Source organism: Vigna umbellata, chromosome 2, assembly GCF_029865625.1.
Source record: "Vigna umbellata cultivar VRB3 chromosome 2, Vumbellata_1.0, whole genome shotgun sequence".
NCBI classification, from domain to species: domain Eukaryota; kingdom Viridiplantae; phylum Streptophyta; class Magnoliopsida; order Fabales; family Fabaceae; genus Vigna; species Vigna umbellata.
The window spans coordinates 23751792-23764811 of NC_142166.1; the positions used below are offsets into that span (position 1 = coordinate 23751792).

Below are 13020 nucleotides of genomic sequence, written 5' to 3' on the forward strand. Positions count from 1 at the left end.
TCCAAACCTCTTCTTGGAGGCTTAGACGAGAGTAGACGGAGGAGAAGAATCCGTACATCTAGAGAACTTTTCCCTCCTCCAGATGATCTCTTACAATCTTCACCATAAGGTTCTTACCATAACACTAAGGAGATGGAGAATAATAATGTTAAACGGACTCTTGCAGATTACACCAATGTGGTTGGCCCTCAGCATTTCAATAGCATAGCAAGACTGAGGGTCAATGCATCTAATATGGAGGTGAAACCGACATTAATCCAACTGGTTAAGAGTAACCAATTTAATGGGTTGTCTCATGAAAGCCCATATGAGCAACTCACAACCTTTAATGAAATTTGCAATACAGTGAAGATAAATGGGGTGCTTGACGAAGCAATCAAACTTAGCCTATTTCCATTCTCATTAGGAGGCAACGCTAAGCTTTGGTTGGACTCTTTTCCATAAGGGAGCTTTACAGAGTGGGAAGCTGTGGTGACAAAGTTCTTAAACAAATACTTCCCACAATCCAAGGTAAACAAAGGGAAGTAAGAGATATCATCTTTCAGGCAAGGCATGGAGGAATCACTAGGTCATGCATGGGACAGGTACAAAAGCCTATTAAGAAAGACTCCCACACATGGATTTGACGAGGTAGAAGTAGTCCTAATCTTCCTTGGAGGTCTTGGTTCACAAACCAAGTTGATGCTAGACGCCTCAGCTGGAGGCAATATCAAATAGAAGACTCCAGAGGAAGCCACGGAAATAATTGAAAACATGGCTACTAATGATAATGAGCTGAATAGTGAAAGAGGAGCTTCTATTCAACAAAAAGGAGTTCTACAGTTGCAATTCAATGATGCCTTGTTAGCTCAGAACAAGATATTAACTCAACAATTGGAGAATCTCACAAAGACACTTGCACAACTGCCAAAAGAGTTAAAGACTGTTGCACAGGTTCAACCACAGATGTGTGAATTATGTGGGGCTGACCATATCAATGGTCACTGCGCCTTTCCAGTGAAAGACTTAGAGGATGTTAACTTCATGGCCAATCAATTTCCATACCATCAGGGGAATTTCAATCAAGGGTGGAAACCACACCCAAGTATTGGTCAAGGACAAAGTGGGAAAGCTGGACAATCAGGGCAATTTAACAAGCAACAACAACAACTAACCTTATGGCAACAAATAGTTACACTTAATGAAAGATCAATAAGGACGGAAGAAACTCTTCAGCAATTCATACAGGCAACTACATCCACTCAAAAGAGCACTGAAGCTGATATTAAGAACTTGGAGATGCAAATGGGTCAAATTACTAAGCAGTTGGAAGAAAGGCCTGACAAAAATTTTGGGGCTAATACTGAGGTTAACCCCAGGGAAGAATGTAAGGTGTTAGTGAATGTAAATGTTGAAACAGTTGAGTTAAAAAGAGAGAAAGAAAAAGAAGAGAGAAAAAAGAGAGAAAAAGAAAGAGAAGAGAGAAAAGAGAAAGAAGAGATAAGAGAGATAAAGAGTGAAGAAATTCTTCCTTTTCCAACAGATCATGAGAAACAATTTGATTTTACAGAAATATTCAAGATGTTGGATAATGATGTACCTTGGAAGGAGATATTACAGCACATTGCAATTTATACAAAGCCTGACGAAGAAGTCTCTACAAAGAAAAGACGTAGAGATGATGAGACAAAGGAGTATAAAGCTGTTAAAAAGAAGCCATTCCCTCCAAAAGCAAAAGATCCAGGAGGTTTCTCCATTCCATGCGTTATAGGGAAGAAAATGATAAAGAAGGCTTTACTTGATTTAGGATCAAGTGTTAACTTGATGCCTTATTCCTTACTTGAACATATTGGTGATCTTGATGTGAAGCCTATAAAGATGAATTTATTAATGGCAGATGGATCCTCAAAGAATCCCTATGGTATAGCAGAGGATGTTATAGTTTGTGTAGGCAAACTACAGTCTTGGTGGACTTTGTGGTGATGGAGATGGAGGATGAGAGGATACCTATTATTCTCGGAAGACCATTTATGAAAACGACCAAAGCCATCATTGATGTGGACGAAGGCATAGTGGTGTTCCAAGACCGAGAAGAAAGAGTTGTTGTAGATGTCTTCAAAGAAGAGAGGTAGATGCAGGAGGAAGAAGCTAGTCATAAAGCTACATATCAAGATGTACTCATGACTAACCCTAAGGATGAAAAGCCAAATGTCAAAGGTAAACATTATTTTTTGTTTCAGGTACAGGAAGAAGAAAAGATTGGGAAAGGAAGAAAGGTCCATGATGGCTGGATGTAAGAACGACTCAAACTTGGTAAACCTGTGAAATTCAAAAACAAGTTGTGGGTTGTGAAAGACTACAAAGAAAATGAGGTGATAGAGATAGAGTCTCCATATTCCAGAAGAGTCAGAAAAGTGGACTGGAAGCAGTTGATGAGTTAGTGTGATATGAACATCAACCATGAAGAAGGAACATGAGCTCTATTGGGTCAAGCTAGTGGCGTTAAAAGAGCGCTTGCTGGAAGGCATTCCAGTGATTTGAGGACAATTTTTCTTTTGATTTTATTTTGGTTTTGTAATTTTTTATAAACTTGGACACTACTTCTGTAAATTTCTGGGTATAACATCTACTGAAGGATGCTAGGTGGTTAAGTATCTACTGAAAGATACTAGGTTTGACACCTACTGATGGGTGTTGGTGGATGTTTGGGTCAGGCTCGTGACGTTAAACAAGCGCTACCTAGGAGGCAACCCAGTTGATTTACTATATTTTGTCTGTTTATTTTGATTCTGCTTTAGTTGCATCTGAAGATAATGAAGAGGAGGAAGATACATATGACAACACAGGCTGATGAGGAGCTGAGATAGCATTTACTGATGGATGCTATCAGCACTAAAGTAGGATTTGTTTTATGTTCTGAATTTATTTGCTTCTGTTTTTATAATAGGGTTTGATGTACTCAATTGGAAACTTTTTCTTTTATGATGGTTTCTTATGATTGTTGTTTGATAAGTAATGCTTGATGATGCTTTGAGATTGAGTGATGTTGAGACGTGCACATTATATGCTTATACAGATGGTTCACAAGCTTTGTGAACAAATGCATGATGTTGTGATTGTGATTACCATACTAAGCAAGATATGTATATGTGGAATGTGAATGAGCTTATATGTGAAGTTTTGAGCTCCAGAGTTTTTGTGATTGAATGCTATTACTTTGAAAGCATGAATAATTTTGCCCAGGTTTTTTATGATTGAATCAATTGCTTGTTTGCATCATATGATCAAGGTCGTTTGTTGGTAACCCTTTTATTAGCCAAATAAATGATTTTAGCCCACAAAAGAGAGCACTATGTGTTCTACCCTTTGAACCCTCAGCCTTGAACATAATTTGAAAACCCCTTGTGAAAAGCTTTACCTTGAGTTAAGTAGAAAATATTTTGTGGTATTGATGAATGTTCGAGTTTGGGGTTGTTGGGAAGTTATGAAAGGAAAATTGAACGCATTGAGCTAAAAGCTAAGATCTAAGAATGTGAAAAGAAAAAGAAAAAGAGAAAGAAAAGAGAAGAAAAAGCAAAGCTCAATGCAAAGGAAAGTTGGGAATAAGTAAGAATGATTGTGTTTCTATGATTCTCTTAACTCAAGGGTTTTATGATCTAGAAAAACCAATTTTCTTGTTAGCCCAGCCACATTATAAGCCATTGAAAAGTCCTTGTGATGATGCATGCTTGTGAATGTATTTGATTATGGTTAAATGAAAGGCAAAGTCAATTCATGAGACATTGTGATAGTAGAGTGAATGAGTGAATACCTCTTATACACTTGTGTGTTTGAGTGAAACACTTTATCTAGTGAGGAAAGATTCCATGAGCACATGAACATCCATACTTAGTTGATTGATCATTCATGAAAAGAAGCATTTGTTGGATACTAGGAGATTGTGTGAACATTAAAGCATGTGCATGTCTTGATTGAAGTTTTTGTTATGAGCTTAATTGAGTATTTACTTATCTTGAAAAGAGGATTTTTGAATGGAGTGAACCATTGTATTGATTGGTAGAATTAAAATGAAAAAAAAAAAACCTATTTGGAAATTAAAATGAAAAAAAAACACCGACTCAAGGCACAGAACGACTCAACACACAAAATAGAAATTGGAAACCTATTTGAACAACTCAAACAGATACACAAAATCACAATTGAAGTGAAATCAACCAAGATAGTAAAAGAAATGATTGAACAATGCATAAGCTAAATAGATCAACATGATTTGAATCAGAGATGCAAGACAAAACAAAAGAAGACTGAATCAAATGAAACAAATCGTAGAGAATCAAAACAAGACAAAATGAACAGAAGATGACATAAAACAAAAATGCGAATCAAATGAAAAGACTCATGAATCAGACAAGACCGAATCGTGAAAAACAAAACTCAAAGTAAGAAAGAAAAGAAATAAACAGAGAACGTAAACTTATCTGTTGACGCATGCTCGAACCTGGCTTTGATACCAACTAATGGAAGAGCGGCTCCGAGGAGAAGTCCTACTGGTGCTGTGTAAACACGATTTGGAGTCCTCGACGCTTCCTCTAGAGATGTACGCAGTGGAAAATGACAAAAACTCGAAGAAGAACAATAAATAGAAGGTTAAACTCGATAGAAGCCCTAGAAATGGAAGGAAACCCAATATGAACCGATTAATCGGTTCAAAATGAAGATTGAATGGTGGAAAAGGTTTGAAACAGATCAAGATTGATTTTAATCGGCTAAAATCAGAGAAAGTGATGAAAGATGAAGAAACCCTAGCGAAATGTGCAGATGATTTGGTGACAGTGGAGGAAAGATGAAGAAGTTGGTGAATCTGATACTTACTGAGGAGAAGAGATGGATCTGTGATGAAGAATGGTTGGTGATGATGAAGAACACTCTCGAGAAAGAATCTGTCTCGTGAGAGAGAAACGCGAATGAAAAAAAGGGAAGAGCGATGTGAGGTGACTGCTGAAGGTGTAGGCAGCTTGGAGCGCTGATGTGATGTGGCAGCGAAGAATTGTAGCGAGGAGGTGAGAGAAATAAGTGGAGCACCATGGAAATCAAGGAAAATGATACTTATCTTTGAAGCATGAACGCAACCTAAGCTCTGATACCAACTGATGGAAGAGTGACTCCGAGAAGAGCATTGTAGGCACGATGTGAATCCTCGAAGCTTCCTCTAGAGAGAATAACGCAGCGGAAAATTATTGAAACACAAGATTAAGAGAGAATCTATGAAAACAAAAGTGTGATAACCTTCGTAGAAAACCTAGACACTATTGGAAGAGAGAAACTGAGAGAGAATCAAACCAAATATGAGAAGGAACTCAGAGAACCAAAACCTAGACCAATGGAACCCTAGAAAGGGGGAGAAGCTCAAAAGGAACCGATTAATCTGTGTGAAATGGAGATTGATCGGTGGAAAAGGTAGTTTGATCGGTGGAAAGTGTTTTAAACTGTGAGAAATGGAAAATGATCGATGGAAATCTAAAGAAATGACGAAAGAAGATGGATCTGTGAAGGCGAAGACGCTTACCGTGATGAAAAATAGCTAGCGATGAGAAGATCCCTGTCTCAAGAGTGAAGACGCAGGAAACCGAAATGGAGATAAATGAGAGTGAGGCTCTCTGATGTGAGATAATGAAAGTGTTCTTGAATTTGCGAGAGATAAAAGTTATGAGGCAATTGTGAATGCTGATGCGTGTACAAGGATGTGTCAGAGAAGGAATGACTGACGCGTATGGAAGAAGCATCGTGGAAGTGAGAGAAATAAGGTGGAGCATGGTGGAATTCGAGGAAAATGAAAAGGGAGGCAGTGTGCATGGAAGGTAGCTAGAGGGAGTCTTTGCACTCTCTAGCCTGACAAGGAGTATTATTCTGGTTTCAGAAATATAATTCTCATTTATCTCAAAAGTTTCAAATACAATAGAGGAGCTGGGTATTTATAGTAATCCATGCTCCTTACAAGCTAAGCTATGCAAGTTAAAAATACAAAAGGAGGACTACGTCGGGCAGGATTGCATCACTAGACAACACTTAGATAAATCCTATTGCAGCACTAAAAATCTTTAAACTTTAAATCTAACAAAACACAATTACAACAACCAAGCATGCTAGAATTTTCTAAATGAAGGTAAATATGGAATAAAATTTTGAAAGAACCAACTTCTAAACTCAACTTGACCTCACAGATAAGTGTCTACACTCAACTCTCACTAGTACAAAAAGAGTCTTTTAAGTCACTCAATTTAAGTCTGTTTTCAAAATAATACACTTAATAAATGTGCGGTGGCACTTTTGTAAATAAAAGTTCATATTTTAAATCTGTTAATCTTATAACATGCTTAAATTTTTATTTTAAATCTGTTAAAATACAAACAGACTTAATTTTTGTATCTATTAAGTTTTCTACTAGACTTAAATTAACATTTTAAATTTTTTCAAATAAAATAAGACTTTAATTTTAAGAGTTAAATTTCGAACAGACTTAAATCCATCTTTAACCTACTTTTTCTTTATATCTATCTTTAACCTAATTTTTCTTCACAGAAATATCACACTTCTTTCTCCACCTTCTCTCACCTTGAGAGATTTGCCTCTGTGTCCAAAGAGACATATGTCATAGCCTCTGCCTTGAAGGTCTTGTCTCCCTTTCTGAGTCATTATCACTATCACAAGCTCTCGTTGGCGCTACTGATAACGGTTTAAAATACCGTTATCTGTGATGTAATTTTGATACTAAATACACCCTTTTTGACTTAGAATCTTGCTTGGACTCATTCTTTTTCATTAAGTTATGTGAATAAGAGAGTTGAGGTTGAATTTGATGATTTTATGACTAATTCTCTTTGTTTTGATAGAAAATGAGTTAATACAAGAAGTAGAGATGAAGTGCTAAGGATATAGAGCTCAGAAAGGCCTAGAAAAGCACCTGAAGAGGGAACCGCACGAAGCTTGGGCGACCTGTAGGAGGCTTGAGCGTGGAGAAATCAACGCTCGCCGCCCGGGCGGCGGACCCCCAAAGCCTGGGCGAAATTGGAGGCTCAAGCCTTCCGGAAATCGACAACCACCGCCTGGGCGACCAAATTGGCCGCTCGAGCGTCGCGCGTTGTTGATCCGGCCCAGTTTTTGCTCTGTTTTGACTCTTTTGGACCAGGCCCTATTTCTACTCTTTTCCAACTTTATTTAAAGGACCTAGGCGCTCTAGGCTCTGTATCTCTGGCTGGAGCAACACAACAACACACTCTTTTACTCTTTGAAGGCGGATTTGGAGGCGAGCTTCCTCTTTTACTCTTAGGGTTTTACTATCTCATGCTTTTCCATTGTACATCTAGTTTATCCATGTCTATGGGGAACTAAACTCTATTTTTTGTTGGGAAATGATGCAACCTTGTGAACTCTCATGAATTTGAATTGATTCTTAATGATATATGCTTTATTCATTAATTGTTAGGGAATTCATCTGTTTTAATGCTTTCTCTATTTAACTCATTTAGTTGCATGATTTATGAATTGGATGAGTGTCGGGAGGTTCCTTACAATTCAGGTTCTTGTTGAATTCTCCCAAGGGTAATATTTCTCAAGGATGAGGGTATGAGTACTTGGTCGTCTTAAGATCTTGATCTTCAGACTTAATTTTCTAGGAACGCTAAGAAATTCACGAACTAGGAATTAAGGCAGGCTTATTGCGCCAAGGGATTGGGTTCTAAGTACTTTAGTGAGTGACGTTAACATTAATGCATAAAGAGGAATTCTTATATACATGAGAGGGAACTTGGTGAAATCTAACCCCAACAACATATTCATCTCATATTAAACAACATCCGTTCATCTTTGTGTTACTCTACTATTGATCAGTTTGCATTCATATTTTATTTTATGGTTTTGCATCTCAAACCAATGATCTCGTTTATTTTAACTCTTAATTAATTAATTTATCACACGACTGTTTAGTACCGAGAGTCATCTGGGATACGATACTTGGTCTTACCATTTTATATTACTTGTGCGATTTGGTACACTTGCCAATCCATCAACAGCTACTGCCGCTCTCGTTGTCGCTGGTGTCGCTCCCGTTGCTGCCGCTCCCATTGCCGCTGGTGCTGCTCCCGTTGCGGTTGCCGCCACTCCCGTTGCGGTTGCTGCCATTCCCGTCGCGGTTGCTGCCCCCGTCACCGTTGTTGCTGTTTTAGATTTTGATGTGTTAAAGTGATTTTTAGGGATAAGAATTTTTAGGGTTTTAGGGTTTTAGGGTTTTAGGGTTTCTTGGGAGTGATTACTAATTAGTCCAATTTTTGTACCTCTGTTTCTAATTTGTATTACATTATGTAAAGAATGTGATTGGATTTATTGGTTCTTAGTGTATTTTTTTATTGTGAAGATGAATTGAATTGAGAGAATGATTACTTGTATTATATTCCAATTTCATCTTTATTGTGTATGGAAATTTATATAAGAAAGATGAATTTTCTGGTGGTTGATTGAGGTGGTAATGGAATATATATTGGATTTACAATTTTGGATGAAAAATTGAAGTTTGTTGATTTACAACAGAGTTATTTAAGTCTGTTGCTTAATAACAAATTTAAAATTTAAGTTTGCCGAATCTAAGTTTGTTCTAAAACAGATTTAAAAAACTCAAAATAACAAACTTAAAAAGTCTATTTTTTACTAGTGTCTCATGTGTTTTCAGGATTGTGTATCTTTCTCAACACTCTAAGCTAAGCAACACTACCATAAGCTTAAGCAAAATCTAATATCAATTATTGAACACATGAACATTCAAGATCATTAGGACTTTGTTAAAGCTTGTAATGTGGTTGGGGTGAAGGGTAGGTTAAATGAATGGAAAACAAGGCTGAAAACAATTAGGAGATGTTGGAATTTGGGGAAACAATTAGGTTGAAAACAAGTCTTTTGGTGTTCAATCTCATCTCATATTTAGAACCCCTTTTTACCATATTAAAAACACTTTTAGTTGGTAAAGGTTTGAAGGTTCTAATTGTTTTCTAACCATAGCATTAGGTTGCATAGTCTAGTTTAATTGTTTTCTTCAATTCCTTATAGTTTAATGTGTGTCCACTTGTGTATCAAACTTAATTCTATTTGAAAAGTTTGATGTAATAAGAGGGCTTGAGGTAAACCTTGGTGAGGAAAGATTTGGTGATTAAGTAATCTTTTGTGATTCACCTCTGTTGGAACAACCGGTATCGTAGAGTCGCGCTGCAGAATAAACTAAGCGGAAAACGTGTTACGGTCACAACTCAAGTTACGTAGTCCATTTTAGAAAATTTATTTTCTTACAGAAAATTTATCGAACAATTGATGTGCGGAAATTATAAAGAGTGTAGGGAGTAGAAAAATTCACACACAAAATTTTTATCCTGGTTGGAATCAAAAGATTCTATGTCTAGTTGTTAATCACTATAAAAAGTGATTAACATTTTCACTAAAAATAGTTCAACAGATTACAATAGAGTGAAAGAGAATATAATGATAAAACCTTCCCTCGACGAACAAACCGTAAGGGTGCTTCCTTCAACTAACGAACCGAAAGCGAGCAACCACACTTTCCTTCGACCAACGAACCGAAACAGTGCAGTCAGAATCTTCCTTCGACCAACGAACCGGAAGATAGCAGCGTTGCCAACTCGAAGAGAACCACTCCGAACTTTGACACAGAAAGAGCGAGCTTCTCCTATTCACGAGATCAGGCAATGCAATGAATCAGCTTTTTAGAAATTCCTCATTTACACTGTATTCTTAAAAAGCTCAGAGTTCCTTATAAAGTATTTGGCAAAGATATATATAGCCTGTTGGTTCGAAACTGAAAAGACGCATTACAAGTGCCAGTGATAATCTATTATTGTAAGTGATAATCGATTATCTGCAGACTCGGAATAATTTAGAATATTTATTCTTCAACCGATTGGTTCCAGTTCTTCACCTCCTTCTACCATTCGGTTTGAGCCATGATTGCCTTATGTCGTTCGACTCGATTCGTCAAAGCCTCCTGTCGTTCAGTTCAACCCCTTATCAACATCTGCCTTTCGGCACGGTTCCTCACAGCTTTACAGCGTTCGGTGCTATCTGTTCGGTATCGGTCATACCTTGCTTGGTCTCTCACAGGTTTCCTCTGCTCGGCCTGATTCCTTATTGCCTTATACCGTTCGGTTATCTTCTTCTTTGCTCACACAGTTTTCCACCGCTCGGCTTAATTCTTTGTTGGACTCACTATTGTTCGGCTTCTTTACAAAGTCGTTCAGTCATGTAAATGTGTTCGGCTTGTGTTTGAAGTCGTTCGGTCATTAATTGTTAGTGACCGTTTAGGATTTATTTGATACGACTGTTCGGTCTTCAATTGTTATACACCGTCCAGCCTTCAACTATTACATATTGTTCGGTCTTCAGTTGTGTTCGGCCAGTGGTCAACCAGTGTTCGTCCTTTATCTATTTTTAACCGTTCGGTCTCTTTTACCATGTTCGACCTTCAATTTGTTACGACCGTTCGGTCTCAGGTGCTCGGTCCTGGTGTCTTATCTTATACAGAAATAATTTTAAATTTCATACAGCAAGAGTCTTCATATATGCTCCACATTGGTAACAACCTCCCTTTCTCTAAAGTAAGCTTGAACTCCTTTTGCCTCTTTAAGTCTCTTAATATAAAACCTAATTAACATGTATAAAGTTTCTCCCTACCAACTTGGAAGTGATTCTAATGAAGAAAACCAACCCTGTTTGAATAATTTAGCTCAAGAGCAAAAATCACTTAAAGTTTAAAAGAAGCAAGACACAATCTTAAAAGAAAAAGAAAAAATTAAAAGAAATATTCATCTTGTTATCTTTTAGGAAGAGCTAAGAATACTTAGACAAAAGAAAAATAAAATTCAAGAAGAGTTAAGGAGTAGAAACTAATCAAGGAAAAACTCCAAAACTCCAACACAACTCACATATAAAATGTGTTCCGGAAAACACTTTTGAAATACATGAAACATTTTTCAGAAAATAGTTTTTAAAATGAGTTCTTTTAGCACTGTATGTCTTCTTTGTATGCAGTAGGGGTCCAGTGGTGGTGACAGCTGTGGTAATGAGAGTGGAGGTGTGATCCAATGGTGAAGGATATCTGAATATTTTCCTTATATTATGGGGGGTATAAGAAGAAATTTGATGGAATGAAGGGAGCAATTCCAATTTCTTGTTATGATGCGCAATAACGTAGCGGACAAATGATAGTTGAAAGAACGAAACGAAAAATAATAGACTTTAATCTATTAAAGATTGTGGGCTTTTTATGGTTCCGTTACATTGAATTGAGCCCATTTGCAAAACTTTTTCATTTCGTTTCCAAAAGCAAATAACAAAGAAAACTAAAAAACTAAACACTTTGATAATAAAGAATTGTACACCAATAAATAATTTAATTTTTAAAATAGATATTGTAAAAAATTAAAAACATTATCTCTCCCTCACGCACACATGTATAACAATGTATGATAGAATAATATATTAAAACATTTTAAATTATGTAATTTTTTAAGTTATAAAGATTGGTATAATCCCGTCGCCTTTGAAAAATAATATGTGGACGTTCAACATGTGACGTCTCCAAAATATATAAAAACATATATAATAAAGACGTTATTATTGCATAATATAGGAAAGCAGTCAAGAGAAATTAAGGATTACAGTCATCCTCAAAGTAACTTTAGAGATTAAACTTCAACTCCGAAAAGATCTAAACTGCAAACTTAAAGGGAAACAGTATTTCAAACTGTAGACAATAATTCGATAACATCATAAGGAGACTAGGCAGCAGCATTGTCCTCAACTTCCAAGGTCGTCTCCAAAAGAACCTCTTCTCCATCTGCTCCCACCCAAGTGGATGATCATCGCAAAAGAAACATACACAAGCAACACATACAAGCAAGGGTAAGCTAGATATAAAAAGCATGTTATTCCACTAAGCACGACATGCAAAAATTACTCAAACATGATAAAATGACATCACAAGACTTGTTATTTTATAAACCGACTTGTCCGGACTAGAATGATTCCGAGCTATGGCGGGTTATGCACTCGTGGTGGCCTCTACTGCTTTGCAAAGTCGTTGCCAATGGGTTCCACCCTACCCCACTCACGAGGTTAGTCCGTTCCGCGCCCTGGAGCATACTGGAAGCCTCCAAGACTAGGACCTCCGCGCACAGCGCACCTTTAATTCGCTATGTGAGTTAACTCGCTGAGGCCACAGGCCTCAGGTCTTCTCGCATAGCGTACCCAAGTCGCTATGCGAGAGCTCAAACAGAGAGCACACCCCCAAACCTTCTCGCTATGCGCCCAACTCGCTCTTCGAATTAAACGGGCAGTGATTCCAGACCACCACCAGTCGCATAGCGACAGGATTCGCTAGGCGAATTTCACAAACAGAGAGCACCACATTTGGTCACTCGCACAGCACACCAACTCGCACAACGAGTGACTCAAACAGTGAGCACTCTCTGCAGGGTCTCGCTATGTGAGACAACTCGCATAGCGAGTCTGCATAATCTGCATGATGCAGATTTTGCATAAGTATGCAACTCACACTCCCTTTACCGATTTTAGTTATTTTCCCCAACTTCCAACCCTTATAATTCTTTTTCCACACCTAATTAAACTTGTCTAAATGATTATAAACGTTCTTAGCATGATTCTAAAGTGATCACTACCAAATTTTCACTTAAACTTCCAATTTTCATTAACCCAAAGACCCAATTTCGATTCTACCATTTTGAACCTAACTATACTCAGTTTTATGACCCTAACCTGTTCTAATTGCCTCATCCAAGCTAGCCAAACTGACTAATTGCACTCAGGACTACCTATGCTCAAATTCTCTACCTCAGTTCCTTTCAAAAGACCAAAAACAGTACTCCGCTAACTATTTACCCTTCTAACGCGACTAACACATGATTTCCACCTCAATCATTCCTTACTAACCCAATTGGTCATCGGAGAAGAATCAAATGTCTGAAC

At 37.5% G+C, this 13020-nt stretch overlaps 1 pseudogene; it reads left to right on the forward strand.

Moving 5' to 3' along the window:
* Positions 1 to 945: 945 nt before the first annotated feature.
* On the forward strand, positions 946 to 8221 carry LOC148203655 (uncharacterized; annotated as a pseudogene).
* Positions 8222 to 13020: the final 4799 nt, after the last annotated feature.